The 26,961-nt window shown below is 43.1% G+C and overlaps 1 protein-coding gene across 3 annotated transcripts in view; it reads left to right on the top strand.

Annotated features, from left to right (window-relative positions):
• Positions 1 to 2,973: 2,973 nt before the first annotated feature.
• CNTN3 (contactin 3) overlaps positions 2,974 to 26,961 on the top strand; it is a 100,260-nt gene continuing 76,272 nt past the window's right edge. Inside the window, exon 1 of one of the 3 annotated variants that reach the window (XM_080606975.1) lies at positions 2,974 to 4,600. The gene's annotated coding sequence lies outside the window, so the exon portion shown is untranslated. The other 2 variants (XM_080606976.1, XM_080606977.1) reach the window with 2 other exon arrangements.

Here is a 26,961-nt window from a genome sequence, read left to right on the forward strand (position 1 = left end):
TGCCTCCGTCCACCTATATGTGAAATCATTTCACCATTTTAATTTTCTCTCTCTGTGATTTCAAGATATTGTATATCAGTTTGCACTCAGAGGGCACTTAACCTTCCTATTACCATTTTCTTTCTGTCTCATGCTCTCCAGTACAATAACACATAATTCACTTTCTTTTATCAGTTTTGTATTAGTCACTGTGGTCTGATCTAGGTTCTGGCCGCATTAAGGAAATTTGCATCCATATAACAACATCGCTCTGGTTATTACACCAGCGTAAACCTTTAATGCATATAGCCTGCGTCAGGACAAAGTGAGGCTTTCAGTGCTGCCGTTTAATCCCGTCACATAATTAATTTCCTCAATGCAGACAGGGCCTCTCGTTAGCCTCCTCCTCCCAGTCTTTCCCCCTGCTGCTCCAAACACCAGTTGCGCTCTGCTTTTATTAGCACAAGCGGGAGCTCATGGTGACAGTGAAATGGAATTTTTAAGATACTGGTGATTTGATCAATTGCATTTGATGCCAAAATAAGTGTTACCATTGACTTCAGTGAAATTGGGCTAGACTGCTGCTGGATGCTTCTAAAAACACTCCTTTTTATCACAACGCCTCCTAGACCTGTGGACAGCAGGATTATACAAAACGGTGATAAAATACGGATGGCCATGGGCATGGGGAGTGTGTCTGATGCTGATGTCAGTGTTAGCCACACCAACGCTGCGAAATGACGGGAGCAAGGACACGAGAGAATGCCGCTTATCACCCGTCACTGCCACAACAGGGAGCCTCCCTGTGCCTCGAGGAACTGGCAGATTATCTTGTGATGTACCCATGCAAAATACCATCTAGTTACTACATTTGACCTTGGCCTTGAAAAAATGCATAATCCATTAACTGTGCCTGCAGAGCAAGGCCTCAGGTAAATTGATATCAATGTTGGCTTAAGAAGAGAAGCATTTAAAAATTAGAATGATTGGATTTACCTTAAACGTGTATTTTTAAACAAGGTCCCATAAGTACCACTGGAAAAAGCAGATTTCATATGCCTTTAACTGCACCCAAAGCATCATATAATTTTGTCTATATATTTTGATTACTGACATTGCTATGCCTGAAAGTGTGTTTGGAAAATGAAGGTTAAAATAACCCTTATACCAAGAAAGACAGAAAACTAAATTTTCAACTTTTTTTTTTTTTTAATAATATTCTATTGTCTGGTAGTCATTTCAGACTCAAGGAATTGATTTATCTGCCTCCAAAGAAAGAGACAGTGGTGATTCTGGTCAGTGGTAAGACCAGAGCAATGGTCCATCAAATCATGTTGACTATACATCCCATGTTGACAACATCCTTGAGGTCTTTTGCAAAACAAGTTCAGTTTAAGCTTGAGGTGAATTAGTTGGTGTTTCTGCCAGTGGATAAGAGTCTTTGAAAATGAAAACGTCTAGGAGACAAGGTATGATTGATTTTTTTCTTTTTTTTTTCTGGAGGAAATTATGGTGGATCTGAGCCTACTTGTTACTGGTGGCTAAATTCCCATCAAAAACTTGGAAAAAAATATCGGTTGTCAAAGCAGACAGCAGACAACAGCAGTGCACAAAACAGTTATATAGGCAACCCATGTGCTGAAAGCACGTGAACATGGTGAGAAGCACTACTTGAAAGTAGACACAGCAACTACAGCAGTGGCAGAGAGCGGTGTGTGGGGTGCAGCCAGGGGGAGCAGGGGTGCTCAGCTGGTGGTTCTCCTCTCTGCCAACTGACACCAGGATGGAGACGGTTAAGTTGGGTCTTCCAAGTAGATTATTAATTATTAATAGGGAACTTTCTTAGCTGATTTACTTAAATATCATATTCATTTATCTGCTTATACCCATGCCACGCTCATAAATTAAAGTGTTTTTTTTTTCCTCACTTTAATCCTTAGGAAGCATTAATTAGATAACACTACAGCAGAAGCATCCCTGTTCTTCTCATATAATAATTTGAGACATGCTGACAGTGATGTTTGAATGACAAGTGGAAATGAGAAGAAATCATTAGGCTAGAAGTAGCGTGAGACATTCAATTAAGTTGTTATTATTGAACACATATATTACAGCAGCGTCCAGAAGACCCAGATGGCAGAAGGGTACCATAGTATCAGGTGCTGTGTGAAAACATGCCATCTAGCCTCAGAGAGTTTAATGGCTGCAAATTGATTATCCTCACTAAGTATACGGTGATATTGCAAGTTTGCAGTGTTTCATGAAACGTTTAATATAGGAAAAAATACTTACTAAATGACTATTTCAAATACTACAAAATAAGTGAGAGAAAGAGTGCTTTATTTCCTCTTTTACTTGTATTCCCAAAGGTTAGAGTTATCTCTTTGACCTCACAATCACTCAAAGTGCCTGTCTGGCAAGCTTCAAGAAACCTGCATCTTCTATATATATTGGTACCCATGATAGGGATTTGAAGTCCTTTATTTAAATAAATACTGAAACTGAAATATATATATATATTAGTAGGCCAAGGCAGTCAAAATGTGGGGCTGGGTTGGAGGTGGACAAGGACACCGGGCAAGGCAAACTGCATTCTCCAAGTTTTGACGACGACTGTGGTCAGTCAAGCATAAAAATACTGTCCAGCCTTCCCGTGCTGGTGTCTGGCACAGCTAAAACTAATATTTCTGAGTTGAGAACCATGCTTCAGGGCCGAGACCTTGTCAGATCTCAGAAAGCCAAGTGAATCGGTGTAGTGAATACATTCACAGGAGACCTCTGAGGAAGCTGGATCTGCAGAGGCCTACCCCCGGCATTTCAGGCTCTGCTTCCAGGTCCATGTTCAGTCAACACACCAGGGAGGTGACCACGGCCGCCGTGGTGCTACCTGCGCTAGGGTGTGCTGGAAAGCTAAGGCTCGGCCCTCATCCTGTGATGAAACTTTGTGTAATAACAATAATATATAAAAAAGGAAATATTCTAGGCAAAACCCCAAGTGGTGTTTCAGACATGAGGTGGAGTTTCCGTACTTTAATCCGTCAGCTGACATATGGTACCAGACCGAGTACGTGCTCCTGCTCGGTGCCAATGCTGAGCTGAACCGTGTTAGTCTGAGACTTGGTGCTCCGCTTGTGAACGGTAGCTCGTTAAATCACATTTACTGCATCATCTCTATGAGTCCTTTGTGATTGTGCTCTGCCAATTAAAAATGCATTTTGTAGTGTTTTCGAGATAAATTATTTTTCAACATCCCTTCCTCAGACCAACTACATATTTCTTTACAGGAGTGGCTGCGTTTCATTGCTGGACATGACATAATTATAGGCTCCTGCACTGGCAGAACGGCAAAGATGGTCTCCTCACGTCCCCCCAGAGAGGGCTCCCCAGCAGCCTGGCCCAGCAGACGCTTTGTCTAGCTCGTCCTTGTCCCAGACATGAGGCCACTGTCTCCCAGTTAGCACACTTCAATGTTTCACCTTACGGGCAAACAGAGGGGCAAACAGAGGGGCAAACGTAAATCCCAGCTGTTGAAGAAGCTACGTTTTCTTCTTGTCCTTCCTCTGGACAACCGGAGGGCCATGTATCGCCACCCTGCCTAGGAGGCCGAGCCCTTCCCGTCCCTCACACCCAGCAGCCTTGCTGTGGTCTTGCAGCTTCTTCCAGGCCGCCATGGAGGCCAACCGCATGGTGGACCTCACCCTGTGTTGGGATCCTGGAAGGTAACAGAGGTTTTGGGGAACTTAGTGCTGTTACATAACCTGCTAAACAAGGGGCTGATAGGAATTCTGCTCAGGCTTAATTACAGCAACACAGCTATAACACCGCGATCAGCTGGAGCCAGACTCAATAAAATCTCCATCCGGCTCCTGCACAGAGACCTACACGAACCTGATTCTTTGCCTGGGCTCCCAGCCCAGAAATTAGATGAAGTTTTTTATTTAAGCTCCTGTATCAACCTCCTTTGTAACCACCCTGCCTGAGGCGCAGCAAAGCTGCGGGGGGAGAGGCGGCTGCGGGAGGAGCCGTGCCCGCTGCCCGGGCTGAAGGCAGCCAAGCCCTCATACAACCCTCCTGCCACGACCCGGCTCCATTTTGGCACCGGTGCCTTTCTGCCCCCCTCACAACGTCTCCTGCTGCCCCAGGTCCCCCTCGCCCTGCCCGGGGTCCGCCTCCCGTCAGGCCCAGGAGCCCGGTGGCGGTGGGCGGGGAGCCGTGGCCGTGCCCGCCCCGCTCCGCCCCGTTCACCGCCCCAGCCGAGGCGCCGGGCGCTGCGGGAGCCGCAGGATCGCGGCGGGGAGGGCGACGGCTGTGTGGCTCCGTGGCCGGGCTGAGGGGACGGGAGGGAAGGGAAGGCGAGAGGGCGGCTGTAACTTGGCGGAACAAAGTTGGGGAGGCTCGCACGGAGGGCAGCGAGCGCCTGGGGGCAGCCCCTCGGCGGGCGCCCTCCGCTCCCCGGGAGCTGCGAGCCGCTGCCGGGACCACCCGGGGCGTTCGTGCCTCGTGCACCCGGAGCCGCTAACCCCGGCCGGAGGGATTGCGGCTCTAAACTGCGCTTCTCCGGCTTTGCTTCTGCCGATGCCAGCCCGAAACACACCGACGAGAGTACGCGAGCCGCTCCGAGGTCAGTGCACACGCTGGCGCGTTGGGCTAAAAGCAACCGGGCTGCCGCTGTTCGGGCACCCTTGGGGTTCGGCCGGAGAACTTTTCCATCCGGCAGGAGCAGGGCCCTGCCGTGCCGTGCTCCACGCCAAGTTCCTGCGGCGGTGGCTGCGGGCTGGCCCCGGGCTGCCCCCTTGCCGGCTGAGCCCCCCGGGAGCCGCGGCCCCTCGGGAGCTCCGTGGGTGCTGTTGGGGTCGTACCGCCCTGGGGTGCCCGCTGCCGGTGTCCCCGGGGTCGCTGCTGGGTGACCTTGTTGCCACCAAACGCGGTGCCAGGCTGGGATTAACTCAAGCCCCGTCCCTGCTGTATTGCGCACCGCTGAGAGCGGTCAGCCCAGGTGGGAAGTGATCCAGCCACAGCTTTGGGTGCAGCCTTGATTACCTTGCTAATGACACGGCAATTATTTTGTGTGTGTGCCGTACGGATTTCAGCTGTCTTCAAAGTGCTTACTTGACCCAAGAGGAGTTATTTTTATTATGAAGTGCCAAAAAAAAAAAAATCTTACAAAGACCAGTAAACTCTTTAAACTACAGACAGCTGTATTTTGCAAGAGGAACTTGAAGTATAGCTTAAGCTGCATGCTGAGTTTGTCCGGTGATGTGCTCTTTGCTTTTTTAAATATACGTGGGAAGTTGTGAACAAGATACTGAAATTAATGGCAACGCTGAGCTAACTTTTAAGAGTTAAATGCATGTTGCTACTCCATGTGCGTCAGTTATTCCTAGCATGTTATTTGCTATGCAAGAGACTTCCCGTAATTAACTAGCAAAGGAATTTATGAGAGCATCGGGGGGAGAACAGTGTAGTAAATGCATACAATTCATACCAACAATGCTGCCAATCAGATGGGGGGACTGCAATTTAAAGGTGCGTTTTGTCCTGTGATTCTTCTGGGCTGCAGGCTCTCTGTTTCCCCGCGCACAGTCGCTTCCCTTGCTCATCAGTCACCTACAGGCTTTGTAGTATTTCTGCTCCTCCGTGTTCTCGCTCTCAGCATTGCCTTGTGCTGGGAACAGGCTGTGGGCTTTCTGAGCCGAAAGCGTTAGTGTTTTCTGCTCTGTTAGGAGAGAGGAGGTGTAACTCACGGCCACAGCTGTGCTCTCAGGGCTGAGGACGTGCAGGATGGTGCTGGCTGCCTTGGTCCAGCCTTGGGTTTGTGGGTGCTCCCCTAACGAACAGAGCGGCGGGGAGGAGCTGCCAAAGGAGCCTGCGGCTCAGCACCGTGGGTGTCAGGGGAAGCGAGATGAGATCATAACTCCGTGTATCTTAAGGCTCTGGCAACGCGCAGCAGTTACTTAATTAATGCTTGAGTGGAACCCGTGCATCTGGCGTAACCTGCTGGTGGCTGGAGGTAGGCTGGGTTCGGGTCCGTGTGGTGGGAAGGCTGGAGGGAGCTGCTGGTAGAAGATGGGGGTTTGGGTGGGCTGGTGGAGTCCTGCTCCAGATCACGCTTCAGGGTCTCCAGTGCCTGGAGCTCCTGCAAACTGGATTGATTTTTGTTTTGTTCCTTTGTGGTGGAGACTGATTCTTACAAGTGGCATAAGCCTATAGTCTTATAGGAATGAAATTGATGATCAGGGGCTATTTTGATACCACAAATGTTATACTTGAACTGCTATCCGGAAACAAGATTTTTCACTATTCTGGAACAAAGAAAAACAAATGTTACGTGCTGCTGTTATCTGTGAGAAGCCAGAAAGCCTGCTGAGAGAGGGAAGAAGTTATTAGTGCTGAGGAATGACTGCAGCTAGTGCTGAGTATGCTTCTTGGGTACAAAAAAGACTTTGGTTGAATTAAGAAATAATTGCAAGATTGAGTAGAAATTGGGAAACATGGGTAGTCTGTTCATCAATAAAGTTTGTGTTTTAGTTTTCATCCTCCTTGGTGCTGACTTTGTCACCTACATCTGTCTTGTTCTGATATCAAATATGTAGTCTTCCAGTTCATATTTAGAAATCAGTGAACACTGGATTACAGTTGACTAAGATGCAAACATGAATGAATTCCAGCTGAACGCTACTAAAATCACAGGTGACTGTACAGGATCTGATTTCTTCAAGAGATGGTTGTGATGAATGCGTTGCTTAAGCCTGTGTTGTACATGGGTGGTGTCAAGGTGGGCTAAGTGGCAAGACACTTTGAAATCAGCTTTTGTTTCAAGAAGTTCAGAAACTTAACTGTCTTGGTTCTTCAGGATAGTTTCCGTGGCATGCTCTGTCTCTGGAAATGAAGGAGCAGAAGGCTTGTTTTGATGCTCATGTTCCAAAACAATTGCACTGTTGCTGCATCCTTAATGAAACATCTGCAGTGACAGTAAGTCCTTTTCCAGGTCTTTTTTGCAGCTCTCCAACTTAAATTTCCCTCAGAGGCAGCCTCTTGCAGCCAAAATAGGGAAAGATCAGCCGGTGATTATACCAATTAAAAACAATTAAAATGCAGAAACATGAACCTGATAGAGCTGCAGTCTTCTCTTGCGCTAACATCTTCACCTTTCATTTAGCGAAGCTATTTAAAGTCACAGCCCTAGCTTCTCCATGCAGATTTGGATATCCAGATTTTATAGCGTGGTGTAGGAGACGTTAGAGGAGAAATTTAAAGAATCATTGGCGATACCTTCTTGTGCCTCTGACACAGTTGAAAATCAGCTCCAAGCTGATGGTGGTAGGTGGATGGCCTTTGCACTAGAAATCTATCCAGGAGGGTTTGGATAACTAAAATGGAGGGGAAACAATGATTTGACTGTAGTCAACTGAAACTGTACTGTATGTGGATTTTTAGCATGCTGTGTAACGCAAAGAAAAGAGGTCCTAATACAGACTGAAGGCAAGTGGCAGAAGTTCAAAAAATTCTTATGGATTCTTAGTCTTGTTCTTGGTTGAATGAAGCAAGAAAGGTGGTGGCGGCTGTTGGTGAAATAATGCAGATAGTTGGTCTTTTTGTGTCAAGCTAAAATATGCATATTGAAATCTGGGCTCAGAAAAGACATTAGAAGTTAGCTCATAAATTATACAGCAGTGGTATTATTTGAAAGAGACATTAGTTTCATACTTCTGAAGTAGCACTCTTTTAATGTAAGAAAGTATAATATTATTCCTTAAAATCAGTGAAATAGTTCAGTGAGTTTCATGCATTGAGGTGCAAGTTCACAGCATAACTATCTGGTTTGCTTTGAGGTACTTTCAAAGCAATAGGTTAGGTTTATTTTCTGGAAATATTAGGTGTTATCATCGGATAGTCAAGTTGACGCTTACGGTTTTGAAGACTATGCTTCTGAAATTAAATGGTTGGCTGAATTCTCATTTTTCCTGAGCTGTCATGTTACCTTCTTTGCGTTGTCTGGAAGTTGTCTTGTAGCTGAACCCCAACACTGCAAAAAAATTGGGATCTCTCACCATCGGAGCGCAGCTCAATGGCAATGTGGCTTTAGATGTGCGCACGCAGGCAGGTGAATAACTGCAAAAATGCCGTGGGGGTTGTTTTCCTCTTCATTTAAGTGACTGTTCTTTCTGGTGAGGTTCGGTGATGGGCAGAGGGCAGTTTTGAGGTTATTACTTAGGAAAACGCACGCTTAAACATTCAATTACAACAAAGAAAATTCTTGAATGTTACTGTAGTTTAACAGTTTGAGTTTTATTGAAAATCCACGGCTAAATCCAGGTTACTCTGCCATTTTCATTTAAGCTGAGCTGTAGGGGGCCACCCTCCATTAATTATATTTAAAAAAAAAAAAAAAGCTTTTCTCCTTATTCCTGTCTTCAGCATACTAACTTATATTAATAATAATAAGAAAAAAAAAGTATTCCTCTAGCTCTGCTGAAATCACAGGGCCATATTCCCAATTTGGGGAGTATGTTGCGGTTCAATAGGCCTTGACAATTCTGAACAGTATTATCGCTCAACATATTTTGGTCTTTCATGAAATTTAAAATATAATAAATTGCAGCTGTTTGTAGCTGTAAGCCTGTATTTGGAGTAAATTGGTGAGGAAAATGAACTAGTTTTCCCCAAGCTGACTTAATGTAAAGCATGGCCGGTGTCCCTCTCGCCTGTGCTGAGGTCAGAACAATCATTTTCCGTGTTTTGCACTACTTGACTACATAAGGAGCAATCCAGTCTAATCCAATCCAGAGCAGGTCAGTGAATGATAAATTCTGTTTAGCTTACAAGCATACTGATGTTCACAGTTCATTTACAGAAAAATCATGCATCTCCGCTTTTGAAGACGCTTCATTTGTTGAAATCGGCTTCTTTTGGAATTCAAAGTAGGATGCGAGATGAAAAATACTCTTTTAATGCCATGCTATTGTGGAGATATTTTGCATGGAGAAACTGTGAAATCAGGCTCTTACGCTTCATACAGAAGCTGTAATTTCTGAATATAACCAAATAGTTTAATTTCATCCTGGCTTGAAGTAAGGCTTATGCAGTCACCTAGACATGCTTCTATCCTGCCGGTCTCTTTCAATTAAAAAGCTCAAAGATGGTCTGCTCCTTAAATGATAGAAACAAGGTCTCGTCTTTGCTACCCAGCCACTTATTGGAGGTGCAGAGTCAGGGAACTAAGGGTTTTCTGATTACAGGCAGCTGGTGGCAATGCCAGGGCGTGACCCTTGGTGGGTCTGATCTTGTGTACACAGGTGCAGGGGTGCAACACTCACCTGGGTGATGGGGCTGTGTTGGTAAAAAAAACCTACCTCTGCAGAAATGTGAGTCTTTGTGTCCAAAGCCCATGACTTATATGTCAGCGCTTACAAAAATAACTTTTTTCTTCATTTAAATAGGAACTTTTTTGTCACTTACAAGTACAGGGCAGGTCAGCGTGTGCCCAAAGGACTGCGAGTGAAGCCCGCTGCTGCATCGTGTGTTATTTAACATCTCTGTCAGTGTGGGGTTTAAATTATAATGAAACAAAAAGGCTTTACATGTGTGGATGTTTTTTACAATGTTTCGAGTTTTGTTTTTTTTAAATATATTTATCTATAAGGCTGTTCCATTGAGTTCTCTGTCTGCAGTCAACTATTTTGTTGCAGGAAATTATATTGTTCATTACAAGAAGACCAGAGGGTATTTTTAAATAGAATATCAATTGCAGCAATTATTAAAAACTATTTTAAAACAGCATGATTTATAAATGTAATAGTATGAGAACTGTGGGACGATGATTATCCAGATAATTATTGCATGTTATCAAAGTATTGCAGGTCTGAAGGTGGAATTTCTTCTGGTATTTCCACGGTTACTGAAGGTTACTGAAGAGAGCTGTGTTAAGAACCTTCCCTACCTCCTGCTAGCGGATATTTATTTTGCCATATGTTTCTTTCTGGATGTTTATGGTTAGCAGAGGAGGAGGGTGTCTCTGGGCTCAGCCCTGGTGACAGGAGCAAACCTCATCACAGGTGGGGCAGGATGTCGGGGCCGTGGTGTGCATTTCTCTTGTAAAAGCAATTGTATTATGCCACTTCCCATTGTTGCTTACCTAGCTCTTTTAAGAAAGAGCTTCATTAAAAAGTTCAGTGCTGTATTGTTTATTTCCATTCAAATAAGTGACGGCGTCGAGGGCTTTGCTCCAACAGTGCTTTGGCTGTTAAGTCCCTCCAGCCACTGTTTTCCATCACCTCTCCTCTAAAACGTAGTCACGTGCAGTACTGAAGGAAAGGATCGTTGCAGAGAAACCAGGAGCGCATTGGAAGGAGCAGCTGGTGCTCTTCGGTTCTGCTCGTGCTGCCAACCGTGGCTCACGAGAAGGAGAAATGAAGGGCACGGTAACAGGAGGGAGGCCGCTCCTGTGCGGGCTGTGCTTCGCCGCAGCCTTCAGCCTTCCCCAGCCCCGAGAGCGACCAAAGGAGCCCGCTGCCAGTCGGGCTTGGAGTGGGGTGCCCGGTCTCAAGGCATGAGCTCGAACCTGCTGGCATGGAGCTGAGTCTGTGGGTAAGGAGCAGAGCTGAGTTTTAGCTGCAATGGGTCTTTTCATTTTGATGGCGTGTTGTTCGGTTTTTACCGCAGAGTCTGTACCCGGATGATGGGTAGGCTGCTGTTGCCATTTTGAATTGCAAGGGTGTGTTTTTATAAATGCTTGCCCTTGAAATTTGCATGAAATAGTTTAACAATTTCTCTATGTCACGTGAACCTGCCCTGAATTCATTTCACTGGCCCGTAAAGTGAGATTGTTAATGATATTAGTTAAGTTTCTCTTTACCCTTAGGATTTAAGAATAGAGCACCTTACAGTTATCAAAAGGCAAGCTTCGCACTGAAAATTCATGCTACATCATAGGGGAATTTATTTAATCTCTTGATTGAAGTTAAAACAAGCAAGCAGCCTTGCTGCCTTTGAAAGATGCCTGTTAGGTAAGTGCTCGTTTCAGGCAGTGCTCCCAGCTTCTGGACTGTTCAGGTCTGCATCTGGCTTTTTAGGAAAACTCCTAATGTTTTTGTACATGAGCTGGCATTTGCAATATACTAGTGCTGGCTCCAGCTCTTTCCTTTCCATCTGTCCTAATTTTTGCTCGTGTTGACTAAATACGTTGAGCGTGTTTTTTGACTGTGAAGATGACTATGAAAATGAATGTCTGCTTTGGATAGCCTACAAGGAAAGGATGGATCTTGTAACTTATCTCTGTGTTAAGAGATTACATGCGAATATGCAAAGTGGATCATTTGTTAGCAAAATGACTTGTGAAGTGTAATGGGTGTTATTTATCTGGGATTTCCAAGTGCTGTCCTGGAACTGTCCTTCCAATCAAGCTGAAGCCACAAGATGCAGGGAATTGAAGCCTTCCCAGAGACCGCTGATCCTGCCAGTGGGAAAATATAAATATCAGATCTCTCTTCCAAGTATCTTTTGCTACCTCTGGATCTCATGAAGTGCACTGCTGTATATAATGGTTTAAATCAATGGCAAATGCTGCCGGGCAATGCCTCTGAAAAATTTAATGGAAGCAAAAGCTATTTAGTTCTTCTTTAAATCAGATTAGCAGAGGTATAAAGTCAGTCCTTCTGATAAAGATGCGAAGTTGGTCCCAGTGCTTTCCCATTAAAGGCTGCTGGTAATAAGTTGATCAACTTGGAGCAGAAGAAGGGGAATAAAGAGCTAAGCTGGAGGATAGATTTCTACCTTGATCTGCCCCCCGTGGTTGTCTCCTGTTTGTGAGCAGAAATAGTTGCTTTAGTAGCTAATGTGTGGCTTAACCCTTAGATAAAAGGTCAAGTTCTGTGGAAGTTCTGCTAAAAGCTGCACAGAGTACATCAGTGGGCTTAATGCTCTTGTTCCTTGCCTTTTCATCTGTGGCCAACATCTTTAGCTTACATCACTGAAAAACTCCAAAAGGGTCAGGTAGTTTGGGATCTTCAGAGACCATTGTTGAATTACACCAGTGCAGCTCGTCAGGTGGATACACGTTGAACGGGCTGGATGAATGCTGCTGTAAGCGTGGGGTACGATCCGGGTGGCACTTGCTATTTAAAATGAGATCTTGAGCATTAACTTGAGCGTAACTGCTGAGTGGGAGGGAGTACCGATGAATGGAAACGGGGAGAGATCTGTGTCACTTTATGAATGAATTAAATGCTCAGAAGGTGACGCAAATGAGCAAATATGAATAAATACTTAAAGGCCCTTAAATGTTGAATACTGAAATATGCAAAAATGTTGGAAACATGCAAATTGGCTGTAGAGGTTCGCTAAATCTTCTGGTCTGTGTCATAGTGCTTCAGATAAATCCAGTTACCCAGTGGGATGTCTGTGCTTCCCTGCCCATGTGGCCTGGGGGGCTCCGGAGCCCCCCGAGACAGGGACAGCGCCGTGGTAAATGCGCAGGCTCTTTGCTGAACCATCTTCGGGGATTTTTTTATTTTATTTACTTTTGAGATGAAGCCTGAGAACATTAAAATGGAGAAGTGTTTGTTTGATTCTTTGCTTGAAGAAAGCGAATTGATTTCTTTGTTGTTTTTATCTGTTCTGTAACCTGATTTGAAACAGACAAACTAAAACAACTCCAACAGGGAGAGCTTTTATGTTTATCAGCCATATGGTATACTTTGTTATGCATCAGTCTCCAGCTCTCACATCTTATCTTTAGGGTTTTTTTTTACCTCTTTTCTCTTAAATTCTGAAGCAAGCTGCTGGGGTCAGGAGGTTGCAGACGATGCTTTCATATGAAAAAGGAGAAGGGGAAGAGTTTACAGCAGAAATGAGTTTGAGATACAGACTTGCAGAATTCATGAGTTGAGGCGAGGAGGGAAAAAAAAAAAAAGCTTTGCTACATGTGTGTTGGAGTTCTTGCCTCTTCCAAACAAAGCACAAGACATAAGTTTTTAAGTTTCTTTTATGTGCAGTCATTGCTTTACAGAATAAAAAGCAGATTTCAAGCTTGAAGAAGAGGAGGAGGAAAGTAAACAAAACAAACGTGCCAGCCAGGAAGGAAGGAAATGCGTTCACGAACAGATTGTTTAATCCCTTCTTGGCTTGGAAGAGATTTTCTTGGATAATGAGTAAAAAAAAAAACTAGAGATGCATAAGTAACTTAACTCAAAGGTTATAGTTAAGAAACAGCTAAGGTTGACAAAAAAAAAGATCGAGGAACCTATCCCATAACCCCTTCAGTTGACCTGCATCACTCTGACTGTTGCTTGGTCTGGGTGAATAAGGAGGTACAGGTTAAGACAGCATTGCTGCTGGAGAAGCATCCTTGTAACAGAAACCTCAAAATGTTGAAGTCTGAGGAAGAACAGAACTTGAGGTGCAAAAGCTTGTAGCACTTCATATGAGCTCTGTAGCTGTGTGGTCCATAGCATCTGTTTGGGTGCGTAAGCTCACATTTTTAAACAACTCGCACCTCCTCTGAATAAAGATTTATTGATTGTACAGAGATGTTCTGTGTACTCATTAGGCTTGTGTGCACATCATTAGTGGCATATGAATAGCCTCTCTGTGTGCTGAACTCTTTCCACCAGAGAAAACACATGCTTTCTTCTTGTAGACTGAAGATCTTATTTATGAAAAAATAATAAAAAAAAAGTGTATGTACTTGACCAAATGGTTCCCTGAACTCGGGATGAGAACTCTTTTTTTCTTCCCTGAGGTTAGGCATCAGCTAACTTGGACCCACACTCGGACCCGTCCAATAAATGCTGGTAACGCTGTGTGATGCTGGTAATGCTGGTGAGCTCTGTGGCCACTGCCACCCAGCTGTAAGGGAAGTGCAGCTCCATGGCTCACTCTTTCTGACAAGGTAAAGGACAGCAGCTGCTCACTCTTGGACATCTATTTTTTTTATTTTTTAATCTTTTTTTAACTCTAACTCTTACCTAGTTGAGCTTTTGTCTCAGAAGCAGCTAAATTAATATAAAACGTATTTATTTTCCTTCTGCCCTGCTCCCCACCCCTCATTTTGCATTGTGCTTTGTCGCATAGCAGTAACAAGAAGAATATTGCTGCTTTTCCAGCGTCATTCTTATTCAGCAAAATTCTGCTGAAATTATACCAGAAAGAAGTGATGAAGCCTTCCAAAGAATGGGCAAATGGTTTGTGGAATCAAATACAATTATTGATGTAGTTACGCGTGTACAGTAGTTTTCCTTTTAGATGTTTAGCTTAATCTGTTTATAGATCTTCCAGTTCATCCGTTTCTCACTAGAATCGTTGTAACTATTGGATTTTGAGTCTCATGTTGACTATCTTTGCTATTGTATTGCTAAAGAAAATAAGCATCTGTATAGTTCTGGGAAAGAGCTGTGATTCTAGCGCTTTAAATGATGTAGTTTAGTCTACTTGAAAATCCTTTTTCCTTGATAAGCTTAAAATGCAAACAGAAGCGGTATAATATTTAACTGTGCTATTTTTGTGTGACTGTTATATGAAGAACTAATAGGGCTTCCTTCCCTCTTCTCCTTGGGAGAACAAAATAAGATTTTGGCTCTTGCTTGGCACTTTGTTTTGTAGTAAGCTCTTCCTTGCCATGTTAACTGTGGTTCACACTTTGAAATCCAGATTGAAAGCTGCAGTATTTCATCAGGTACTAGCACCCGTGCACCATAAAGCCCTTCTGCAGATCCTTTCTTTATCATTGATCTTCAAAAAGCAGCTGAAATAAGTGGATCTTCACCAAGAAACACACTGGGAGGTCCCTGGTTGGAGAGGTGAGTGGTCACGGCCACCTCGAGAACCCGTGCATCTGCCACCCCCAGGGGGAGCGCCGTGTCCTCACCTGGTGTCTTGCATGAGGTGCTGGGGCTGAAAAAGGCATCTCGGACTTCTTCCTCACATTTTCTCATATTTTCTTCAACAGCTTTTGGGAAGAGTGTAGTGCCTTTTTCACTTAGGTCCCAGCTTTCTTCAGCTGAAGACTAGCTGCAAGATTAAAGGCTTTGTCTTTATCCAATCCTGTACCAAGAATATTCTTGACTGAATCCATCGTGGGCTGATAGGATGTTTCATCTGAAAATAAACCAAATAGTTTATCAGAAGTCTGTTCTCTGACTAGAATACTTACAATACTTATACTCGTGTTATTTTTACAACTATTTGCAGAGGATGGCAAAGCAGCTGCTGCTTAGTCAGGCTCTGTTTGGAAACTGCAGAACAGTCTTGTTCATGCTCCCAGAAGCTGGGCTTACTGTGCAGATACGCTGTTTCATACAAGGGAAGCATCAAGGAAAGCAAATAGGGCACTTGCCTCCTTTACTAAACTTGACCTAGGTTTTAGTGGGTGGATAGTTTTCACCCCCTTCTTTCCTCAGTAAGAGGGCAGAATAACATTACTCAAGAGGCATCAGTCCTGAGTGTAACTTAACTTGAAAACTGCTTTGGTATCACTTGCTGAAGGTACTTCAGAGTTAGGAAAGTTGCATAAGCTCCTTATCTGAAGCTAAGCAGCTTAAGGTAGTAGCAAAGCTCTACCACCTCGTGCTTCCTGCTGTTAAGCTATATTACCATATAATCATTTCTTCTTCCAGCATCTGAGCATCTTAAGTCTATAGATTTGGATAACTTGCATAGTTAACTGCTCATGTCTGTCTGTTTTCCTGAAAGAGCAAAAAGCTCCCTGACCTTTGGTATAGTTGTGACTTAATAATAAATAAAAAATAAATAAAAATCGGTAAAACATGCAAAAAAGTGACAGTAAATAGTAGTAAGGGTACTAAGCATTTGGTGAGATTAAACCTGAAGTTTTCTGCAGTCCCTTTTGATTCAGAGATGGACATGGCTGTGGGTTCTGGATGTAGTTGAGGTTCTGTCTGAGCCCTTAGATCACTGAGCACGCCACCCTGAGTGCATTGCCTCCCTGGGAGCATCGGGTGCTGGTGGGGCGGAGGTGTCCAGCTGCTCCTGCAGCCTTCCCGTTATGGTGGGAAGAGAATTATACGGAAGCCTTAAACATAAAAATCACAGACACAGGTTCAAGTTGTCTCAATTGTTCTAGCAAAACAGATGCAGGAGCCAAACCGTGTTTGGCCTTATGCGTAGGACTTGAGCTGCCATCCAAGTTTAAATAATGGACAGTTCAGAGCTTAATAATTTATTTGCTTCACATAATATAAGCCTAAGAACAACAACAGAGACTGGAAACCTCATCTCTCACTGCTGCTTACTGCAGTGGGGCTTGCATAACCCATGTTTCTGTGGCTGAGTTTCTTTTGTGCCCAAAGATTCTCTTTCAAGCAGATAAGTCCAGAGTGACATTTTTAAGAGAACCAGGCTAGGAATTTATTGTACTTGATGTATACAACATCATCCAGAAGGGAAAAATACCATCTTTCGCTACAGGTATCTTAGCAAAGTAAGCAGAAGAAAATAATCTCCTTTATCCTCGTGACCCTTTAAATACTGTAACAAAGGGAATCTTCTCCCAATGCTTGGTTCTCTTCAGCAGTCAGCTGAGGGAAGAATCCCTGTTTCTACCTGGCTTTCAGAAAAACTTCAAGTGCATCAGTGTGAGGGTTAAGCACTGCCGAGCATTAGTGGCATGCAATTCTAATTAGAATTCCGTGCAACTTCTAAATTGTAAGGATTCACATCCCCTTTTGATCCCGTTCTTCCTTTCCAAAAGGACTTGTGCAGAAAGTCTAACTAAGATAGGAATGAGCATATCCTACTTGGATTAATTTGTGCCTGTCTTTCTTGGGAAGCAGTATTGCATAGTGATTTGAACTAACTAAATAGCACACGTGAAAATAAAATGAAATTAAAACAGGTATTGCAGCAGAGACACTTTTTTTATTTGCATAAGAGGAATATTAATGTTACTGCCATGTAACATTTACATGCTAAATTTTATGCATTTACACTTTCGATGTTTATATATGTGAAATTTAACCTAAAAATGGACTTATGAAAACGTGCAGTGTTACTTTTTGTGAACTGAGGAAGAGAAAAGTGATGGTTCGTGCTTCTATTTTTCTTTAATTCTTGCTTTGGCAGCAGAATTCTTTCCGAGGTATTTTTGGTCCACCTTTTGCTGTTATTTACCCTTAAGTCTCCAAGTTAGCATGTTAAAGGACTTGTGCTGGGGAATGTTCCACACGAAGAGCCAGCAGCAGTCACCTGGAGGATGGCACGACCAACCTGCCCTGGTCTATGTCTTTATTGCCCCCAGTCTTAGCAGCTGGGTCCTCCCTCCACAGGCCTGTGGGCCTGCAGCCTCGGGTCTCCCAGGGCCACCCAGTGCACTCTAGCTGCCCCCAAAAGCCTCCCAGTGACCCCAGTGTCCTCAAGGATTCCCTAGAGGCCTTCCAGTGCGGCCTCCAGGCCTATGTGGCCCCCTCAGTGCTCTCTGAGACCCTCTGAAGGCCTCCAGGGCCCTGCAGTGAGCTCTAGCACCTCCTGAAGGCCTCACTGGACTCCCCAGTGCTCTCCCCAGTCCCCTCCAGCCATCCCAGTGTCCCCCACAGGCCTCCTTCAGCTCTGGCTCCAGTGCCAGCTCGCTTGGCAACTGTGTGCAGCCCAAATTTTGAGCATGCTTCATTATTCGTGTTATTTATCTTGTTCTTTGTGAATGCTGCAGACTCCTGGTTGATGCATCCTGATATACTCCACAGATTTTCCGTGCATTGTGTGGAAGACTTATCTTCTTTAGATAAAGATGTGTGTGTATGTATATATATGTGTGTACACACGTGTGTGTGTATATGCATACAAAACCCTACTTTGATTCACTGGGCTGTATTTTACATACTCTGGACTTTTCTTACTAAAAGTTGGTACTTCTAGAAACAAAATTACAGCAAGGCTTTATCATCAGTTGCCAAAGTTCTGTTATGGCATTCTTCTCCTCTGCTATGTTAAATATGTGTAGATCTAATTAGTATTGTAAGAATGTGAAAGAAGTCTTGAAAGCCTCCCTTAATACTAGGCCTTGAAAACTGCTTCCTGGATTCGTTGTGTGGTTAGTTGAATTTAATGGTCTTGTTAGATTAAAAAAAAAAAAGCTCCACAAGCCTTTGAAGAACTAAAATTACTTTTTATGACTTGGAAACGTGCATTGTAGGCACAGCTTCAAATACTCTTGTACAAGGCTTTTTGTAGACCAGCTTATGCTTTATATTCTTGCTTTAATAATACCTCTTCAAAACTAGGCATAATCTGTTCTTGAAGGGGCTGTTTCAGGCTACGTTCCAATCTTCTCATTCCCTGTCCCATGCAGTGAAGGATGCAGAGGCATCCCAAATATTTTTAGTAATTCAAACGTCTTTCATGCCATATAATGGAGATCTGACTATTGAAAATTCTTATTCAATTGTAAATAATTTCTTCCTATGAGGAAGAGTAAGACCCCACGTAATACATGTTGAGTACATGTGAGTCTTATACTCCTCACAGAAGGTATTTCCTGTTGATGAGGGTAACTCCAGAAAAAAATGTGATTGAAGAACTCTGGTCTTCTGTAGGAAGACTTGTAGCAGCATCTGAAAAGTGCTAAGGGTTGCTTCCTCTCAGTCTTGGGGATTAGGAACATGTTACGTAGGACTGTCCAGAAGTCTTTGCTCCTTTGCCTGTAGTGTAGGGTAGTACAAGCTCCATCACAGATGGAAGTTGTATATGACCAGTGATGGCTTTTTAAGCTATGCACCATGTCTCTAGCATAGCTGTTCATTTCTGTTGTCTACTGGCCTTTTTCTGGCTCAAAACATGGGTATGTTGTTAAAATATATATAAACAATTTCCACGCAATGCTTTAAATAAAAGGCAGTAGTGAATCTTGTGAAAGGGAGTAAGGAAGTTTGCCTGCTTGTAGCCTGCTGAGGAAGGGCTGAGCTTTCTGATTCAGTGGGTTTATTAGTTCTTAAAGAATTATGAATTTAGTTTGAGGTCATTTCTGGACAGGCACTTTCTTTTAGTCTGCAATACACGATTAATAGTGAGAGCAATGCCAAGTATATTAAGACGTGAAGTGAACCTTGGAGGTCCAAAAGAAAAATTGCATCTTCTGGCGTCAGGAACTTGTTGCTACTTCCCTATTAGATGCTGTAGAAGTGCATTTTTTTCTCTGTAAAGAAAAGGTAAAGTGAGGTTTGAGAAGCAGAGAAGAAAAGTATAAGCTTTTTGGTTAGAAAAGCTTCAGGTTTAATTCAGGCATAGGTATTCTGAAGCTGCATCTCAAACTTGCTTTGGCAGCCATGAATGATTTCAGAACAAGATTATAAATGATATGAAATAGAACTCCTGAACCTAAAGAACTAAATTTGGATTTTTGAAAATTCCTTGTTATCTGTCTGTTTGACCTTCCTGCAGATTTGTTTTCCTGCCTGGGCGTTTTGTATAAAATTACTTTTAATACTTTACAAACCAAATTAACCTTCCTCCCCCCTTCTCCTCCTCCTCCTTCCATGGTTTTCTGAACCTCTGTCAGCCAGAGATTTCCTAATTTGAATTTAGTTCCTCAGTCAGGAAATTGATCTTTCAGTACTTCCGATATTCTTAAGTTCATTGCCATTAAATGTTATCTCTGTATTTTCAGTTTAGCTCTGCTCCATTTTTTTAAACTGAAGCTGTCAAATGTATCCTGCAAAGCCACTGTAGTTGTTATCACATCTAACCTTGTACTGATATTTAAAGAGATCTTGTTAAGTAATTTACGCACTGCTTTTGTCAAGCCCACTCCATTTTTAGCATGGAAGTGAAGTCGTCTTATGTGGGAAGTATAAACGGGACATTTTGCAGCCATTTTGGCTAACAAGTCTAACGTTTGCTCATTACTGCTTTTTGTGGCCATTTTGTGGCACAGAACCTTTGTGTGCATTAATCTTGGGCTAGACCCTGAAGTTCTTCCTAGCGTTAATGGAAGAAAATTCAGTTGAAATTCAATTTCTTGCGTTCTGCTTGTTTCAAATCATGGTCTTATGTTGAGACTCAATTTCCTTCCTGGAGACATAAGTAACAGGGATACCTGAATAATAACTATAATCCCTGAATTACGCAGAGCTCAGATTACCTGCTGCCTCTTCATTGTTCACTGTTTCCTCTTTCCTCCCCTCTATGGGGGGTCTGGATATGGTCTTCTACTAGTGGTGAGGCAGCCAAGAAAGTGTGTGTGTAAATTGGTGCTGTAATTCCTTAAACAGTAAGCCTGGGGTGAAGGGGAGTCGGGCTATAGGGGACAAAAGAGAGAAAGCAAAGAGTGGAAGAAGGCAGGGGGAGTGTTTTGTTTAAATAAAATGATTAAGAAATACCATATCGTCTGGTCTTAATAGTAACCGTGACATGGTTTGATTCAGTTACACAGTGCACTGGTGTGTTCAAGCTAATCAGCTGTAGTAATCAACTGAACATCTGTAACTGCTTTATCATGTTCTCCAGTGGGTGTTATTCTGTCTGTTGGTGCAGTTTGTGGTGTGGTTTTTTTTTTTCCTTTTAATAATCTCATTTGGGGGTTAATATGTCTGGTACTAGTTTGAAATTTGGCTGAAATGCAGTATTCAAGTTTTCAGGCAATATCTCATACTTTCTTTAAAAAAGAAAACTTTGCATAAAAATGCATAAAAATACTTAAGAACTTTATTTCTATTCATATGAGAGGAAAGTGTCTCAGGCTGAGTAACATTCAAAGTGAAACTTCATAGACATCAATGCAGATTAAGCTGCCTAGGTCTTGGGTAAGAAATGGGGGGGTAGGGAGGAAGTGCTGAAATGGGTTCAGATGTAACCATTCAGCTGTGACTTTGAGCTTTTCTTTCTTTTCACATCAGTGCTCTATCCTGCAGGGGATTATTCTCTTGCATGTGACTTGGAGTGAGATAATCACAGACTTAGATTAAGGGTACCTGTGACCATATCTCCTGAAGCTCACTTCCATGCTGAAATTGGTGAATTCTTTTCACTCACTCCTCTATTCCCAGGCTATATGTATTTTAAAAGTATAAGAGAAGGCTAGTAAGATTACATACAAAATGTATGTTTATATATATTAATATTTTAATATATTCTATAAAATATATATGATTCTTTTCCTCTTGTGCCAGTATACTTGAAGTATTTATGCCGTTTTGCCCTTCCTAGTATCTTACTCCTCAAGAATTTATTCTTCTTTTACAATTAAACAGTACATCTTTCCCACTGGGGTTCTGCTGTCCGGCTGCAGGACGGGCGTTGCAGCCCTGCTCTGCAGAGCAGTGGTGAAATGGGCTCTGTCCTGCCGCGGGCTGTGCGAGGTCCGGGTCTCGGAGTGGGACTGCCGTGCCTCGTTTCCCTGAGTGCTGTCTGTGTTATCTTCAGCCACGTAAAACTGCTTGATTAGAGTTATTCCTGAATGTGGCTGCCTTGAGGTGGAGAGCCACGCGTGGTGCAGCGTTTGCATTCGGTGACGGGGAGGTAAGCCCGGCTGAAGGATGTGCTGAGCATCCTTGCCAAAGGCTTTCCAGGGAGCCCTGCTGCTGGTGGCTTCCCCACCCACACTGCTCCGTGTCTTCACACTGAGTTTAGCTTTCAGTAAAGGTCACCCAGCACATGCAGATTAATGTTTATTTTGTACCCTGAGGTCTCTGCTGATATTTAAAAACAAGAATTTACTGCTAGCTCATTGGTGTGTGACACCTTTCGACCTTGCCTATCATGGCGAAACTGTATATGTCTCATAGCAAAAGAAGAAACCAAAGAGGATCCCCTTTGCTCACCTGCAGGTTTCTTCCTCTGCCTATCTGCAGCAGAAAACAAGCCTGTGGGGTCTATTCTAAGTCTGCTTGCTTACGGGTCGTCTCTTCTTCCTAGTTTGCTTCTCCTTGGAGGGAGGAAAAATGAGGATTTTGCAAAGGGGAAATGTTTTTAATCACTGTTGACGTGGAGCAATGCATCTCACCTGGCTGTATGGGTTTTTGATGTACTTTCCTTTGTGGTGACTTCCTGGTAAGTTATGTGAAGGGGGAGAAAAAAAAACGCACAAAACCTGACAATTGGACACCTGAAGCACAGTGCAGGAAAATCTGCCCTTTCTTGCTCTGAGTAAATTGGCTGAAAAAGTCTGCATTAAAATTTATTAATTTAAAGCTTTTAAAATGTGAAATCTTGGACCTCTTTTCCATTTAAAAGCAAAGTGGAGTCCAAGCTGCAGTGGAAAGCCACGAGGGCCCCAGTGGCAGCCTGGCTTGAGAGGTGCAACTAAAGTCCTGACACTTAGGTGCCGCTCAGCCCTCGCGGGGCTCCCCGGCCAGCTGCCTGCAGAGTGGGCGCTAATGCAGACTGCGACAGGGTGAGGTGTTCACGTCCTTTGATGCTCCTTGGCTCTGGCCAAGGAGCATCAAACTCCAACTGTTTGTGTGGTGGGAAGGGATGAGTTGTATTTTGGCAACCGTGCAGGGTAAGACAAACTTTTGAAGTTGTGATTTATAGGAGGTAGAACCAAAAGTGTTTTGAAACAAATAGTGTGCTACTTGCAAGGGGGTGAGGAAGGGCTAATAAAAGTCACCCGAGCTGCCAAAGGTCAGTTGTATTTGCAGACCGAAGTATTGGCTCATCAGAAGCATCACTTCTCTATCCTGAGGTGCAGGAGGTCAGCAAGAGCTCTGGGCAGACCCTGTAGTCATTGGAGGCATGGAGATGGAAACAGAGTAGTTGGGTGCTACACAAGGCATAGTTCATCCAATTCCATATCAGTAACTTTATCATGATTCTAGAGCCTTAGATTATTTTTAACCGACTCACGACATCCGCTCATCTGGGATCAAAGAATTTCTGACCCTTGAAGTACCTGTCTTGGGACGCCTGGTTAAAGGTGATGACCCATACGTGTTATCAAAAGGGTGTCTGAAATTGGTAAATCACAGGGGGAAAGCTTGGGGCATACAAGTTATAGGAATAGGGGCCTGAAAATACCAGAAAATACGTGTTTTTTTTTTTTTTTTTTGTGACAAGTCATTCTTCTGGAGGGATTTTTAGACAGAAGGAAAAGAAATAAAGCTTTTGGAAGTTGATGCTGTTTGAAATCGTATTCCAAGAAAGGAAGCATTGATGGACAGAGCACAGGTTGTGTCACCAAGAGTATATTGAGATGTTAACATTACTGTATGTTAAATGGTAGAATTGTGAAATCCAAGAGGCTGTTGTATGGACATTGTGTGCATGCATTTTGGGAAGACATTCAGTAATCTACTGAAGTGTTGAGGAGTGTATCTGTATAAGGGTAATAACCAGAGGTATTTGAAGTAGCAGCAGAAGTTAGCTTTTGGCGATGACTGAATGTGAAATATATATATTTTAAAGTTTAATAACACTTGTGGGCAACTTCAAACTTCTCGTTTTGCTGAATAGACATGGCTCCTCATTACTGTGGGTCGAGAATCTTTACAAAGAAGCGGCAGCCTGAAAGTCTTGGTGCACTAAAAATGCCCAGCCTACCACATGAAGCGGAGGCATTATTTTTGGCGTTGAAGGTAACGTTTTACTTGGAAACTGGAAGTGAGCTTGATGGTAACTAGGGCACAGAAAGTCCGTATGCAGATGAGCACTGCAGCCACCTCCAAGCCTGCTCCTCAGGGCTCTACAGCCAGCGAGAGGCAGCAAGAACTCAGTCTGCATTTCCCTATCAGGACCGTACCGTGCAATGTCTTAGCCGATGCCTGTGCACTTAACACTGTCAGAGAATAAGGTGCCTATAAGACAAAATGGCCTGATATTTCATTTGGGAATAGACGTCTGTCTGTATTGTTGTTTTGTTTCTATGCTACGTCTTCTGTACCCAAACCTTTCAAAGAACATGGTAAGAAAACATCAAATGTTTGGTTTTGTGATGTTTCTGATGAAACCGGTTAATCACATGGCATGACTTGAGAGCGGTTTCTTGAAATGTAGTGGTTTCTGCTGACTTGCTGGGCAGAAAAAGCAGACAGTATCAGGGGAAACTTTAAGAGTGAACTTCTGTGCAAATATGCTTTCTCTCATCATCCATGGATTGGTAAATATGAAAGCCGTTTCCTGAAGTAAAGTAGAAAAAAAGCGATGTGACTTTTTCTTAAATGTCTATATTTTGCATTTAAAAGGTTAACTTGCTATCAGTGCAATACCTCCACTGTACCAATGCAAAAAATATATAATGTAGTTCTGAATGGCAGTAACTAAACATACCAAACTTGATTCACTGTGTTCAGGATAACTGTATTCCGTGTGGCTTGGGAATGGAGTTAGTATCGCTTATAACGACTTATTAATTTTAAATTTTATCATGTAATTGATTTAACAGAAAAAGTTGAAAGAAATCTGATGCTTTCTTTCCCCTGTACTTAAGGAAAAAATGCAAAGCTAGTTCCTTTGTGAAGCTTTCCCATAGGTGTACCGAAATTGATTTAGGTAGGCAGTCTCCACGGGTGGTCAAACTGTTTGTGCAAAGCAAAGACCTCTGGCTAGATTTAAAGAGGCTCTCAAATTGCTGGCACAAAGGTTAATGCGCAGACTTGTAAAAGCTGGTGGTCTTACGATAAGGTAGGATTCCTGAGGAACTTTAAGATAAATGTCATTCTGTAATTCTTTTCTCTTTGCAATTTCTCTGCTTTTGTTGACATGGAACAACTGTTTGTGGTAAAAGGCTCAGCCGAGTTACAGCTTTCTTTAGTGGGTATTGCTCTTCAGTGGAGGAACTGTGGGTGTTGGGCTCAGGAGCCTGGCTGGTATGCTCAGAGAGCTCCTCAGTAACAAGAATAAAAGAAATAAGGTAGAGATGCACTGTGGTGCTGTTTGTAGAGAGATGATTATATATTATTGAGAGTGGGCATTCATTTATTACAATTATTCTTTGTTCCAGTGGGAAAAAGAAGGACAAGTATAGGGTTAGGGAAGATGTTCTGTAGACTAGAACCATCCACGTGGTCCCTGTACCATAAAGCTCACAAGGCTTATATCAAGTGCAAATGATATATGGGCAGGGGAAGCGGGACCGTGGCTGAAAGAGTCAATAAATGCAGTAAGACAAGAGAAGTTGTAGCGCAACTCTCCACAGAACAGTTGCTGGTACTTCTCTTTTAAGCTTTTGTAAATTCATCTTGTTAAGAATGTCTGTGATGCTTTTAATTAAGTCTCTGCTAATGACACACTGTAGATGACTTTAATCCTACTTAGTGATTGTTAATGGTGGAGTTCATCTAAAACTTTCTCCTCGTCTTTTTATGCTTACAGTCCAGCTTCATCAGGATGATTTGTCTAGTGCTGATATCCCTGTAGGGACAGGAAGGCTGAGTAAGAGCCACAGGCAGCCTAACAACTGCTACAAGCCTGCAAAGGCTGCCTGCTAATGAGTGGTGCTACATGCGGTTGTGGAACAAAGACCTAATGAGCCCCCAAAGGAGTTGGACCAGCCACAGTTCTCCTTGGAGCACCTTTTAAACTTTTCTTTGGAACAAGCCACGGTATTGCTTAGTAGGGTTTTTAACTGTATTTTGTCATGATTCTTAGCTTTTAATTGGTTAATTCTCATTTATCTAGAGTTTAACACAGGCATACTAGACATGCTTGCGTTTCTTCCAGTGGGACGTTGCCAGTAGTGGCCCCATAGCATTCAGTACTTGTACTGTAGGTCACTTTTTCAAAGCCTTGCCATCTCCAAAACGAATTTACTCAGATACCTTTGTCTCGAGATTTGCCTGCTTGCAAATGGATGTTGTCAGAGTTGAATTAACGTTATTGAAATACTGAGATCTGCTGAGCGGCGCGGTAGCCTTCGTGGTGCTGCTTTAGGTGAGGCATGCTGCTAGGCTCCTCGAGAAGACCAGTGTGAAAAACACGTGGGTTTTCATGGGCTGGCTTGGATCTTGTTTATCCCTTAAAATACTCAGGTTTGCAAATGCGTTCACTTTCATAAATGATCTGCATGGAAGATGTATTCCCTTACCTTCCATACATCAGACACGGAAACGTAAGGAACGAACTCAGAACTTAGGATCCCGATAGAAGCTCCAGTGAATTTAAATACACACTTGTATTTCTTTTGCCAACTCTAGCATTGGATAGGTGTGCCTTGAGTTGGTATTTCCACGTACAGTCAGCACTTCTGAGGAGTTCATCTCAGCAGAGACCGATCCCAGGGAACCGGGCTGTGTTGTTATTGAAGCCAAGTGTAGAGATTGGAAAAGTTGCAGAAAGACTGGCTTGATAAATTATGTGCAAACATTGCACTTCTCTAGTGGTTTTTATTGCATTCCTTTTGCACTTTCAGAAGTGCAAATCTCTTCAACTCAGACTTCTTTCCACTGTGTGTGGAAACTACACTGTTATATCTCCAAAGCCAGAGCCCTGCCATCCCATTGTTGGTTCGTGTCAGCCTTAGAATATGAACTGTAAGAGGCAGAGACTTGATTCAGGGACGTGAAGGATTTAGAGCCCACCATGTGGGTATTCTTCATTGAAACAAAGTATATTGGGTGATTTTTCACAGCTAGCAATTGCATTTTGAGGGAAATGAAAAATGGATATTTTCAATTTATTTTTTTCCAAAAAAATAGATACGAGTACTTGAAATGGCTGGGGGACATTTTACACTAATCAGCGCATCTCATTTTTATGATGCCCTGTGGAGATGACTTTAACTAAAATGTTAATCTCATAATTTATCAGGATGAGATTCTAACAACTGTTTTCCTTTGCAAAGATATGCTGACCTCTAGTGTCAGCACCTCAGTTTATTTTTTTTTGTGGTTTGTAATCAATACTGAAAAATCTGTTCGTGGTCTTTGCAACTCTCCTGAGTTCCAGGAATTTCTGATCAGTTTAGACTCAGTGACGCTACGAATTCCTACAATTCAAACTGAAACTTTAACTTGGGCTCATCCAGATCTGAGAAATTCTATTGAATTCTATTTTGTCAAAGCTCTTTTCAGCTTCCTTGCTTCTTCTCCTTTTTCCTAGTCTCTT

Source organism: Anser brachyrhynchus (assembly GCF_964034855.1).
Source record: "Anser brachyrhynchus genome assembly, chromosome: 10".
In the NCBI taxonomy this organism is placed as follows: domain Eukaryota; kingdom Metazoa; phylum Chordata; class Aves; order Anseriformes; family Anatidae; genus Anser; species Anser brachyrhynchus.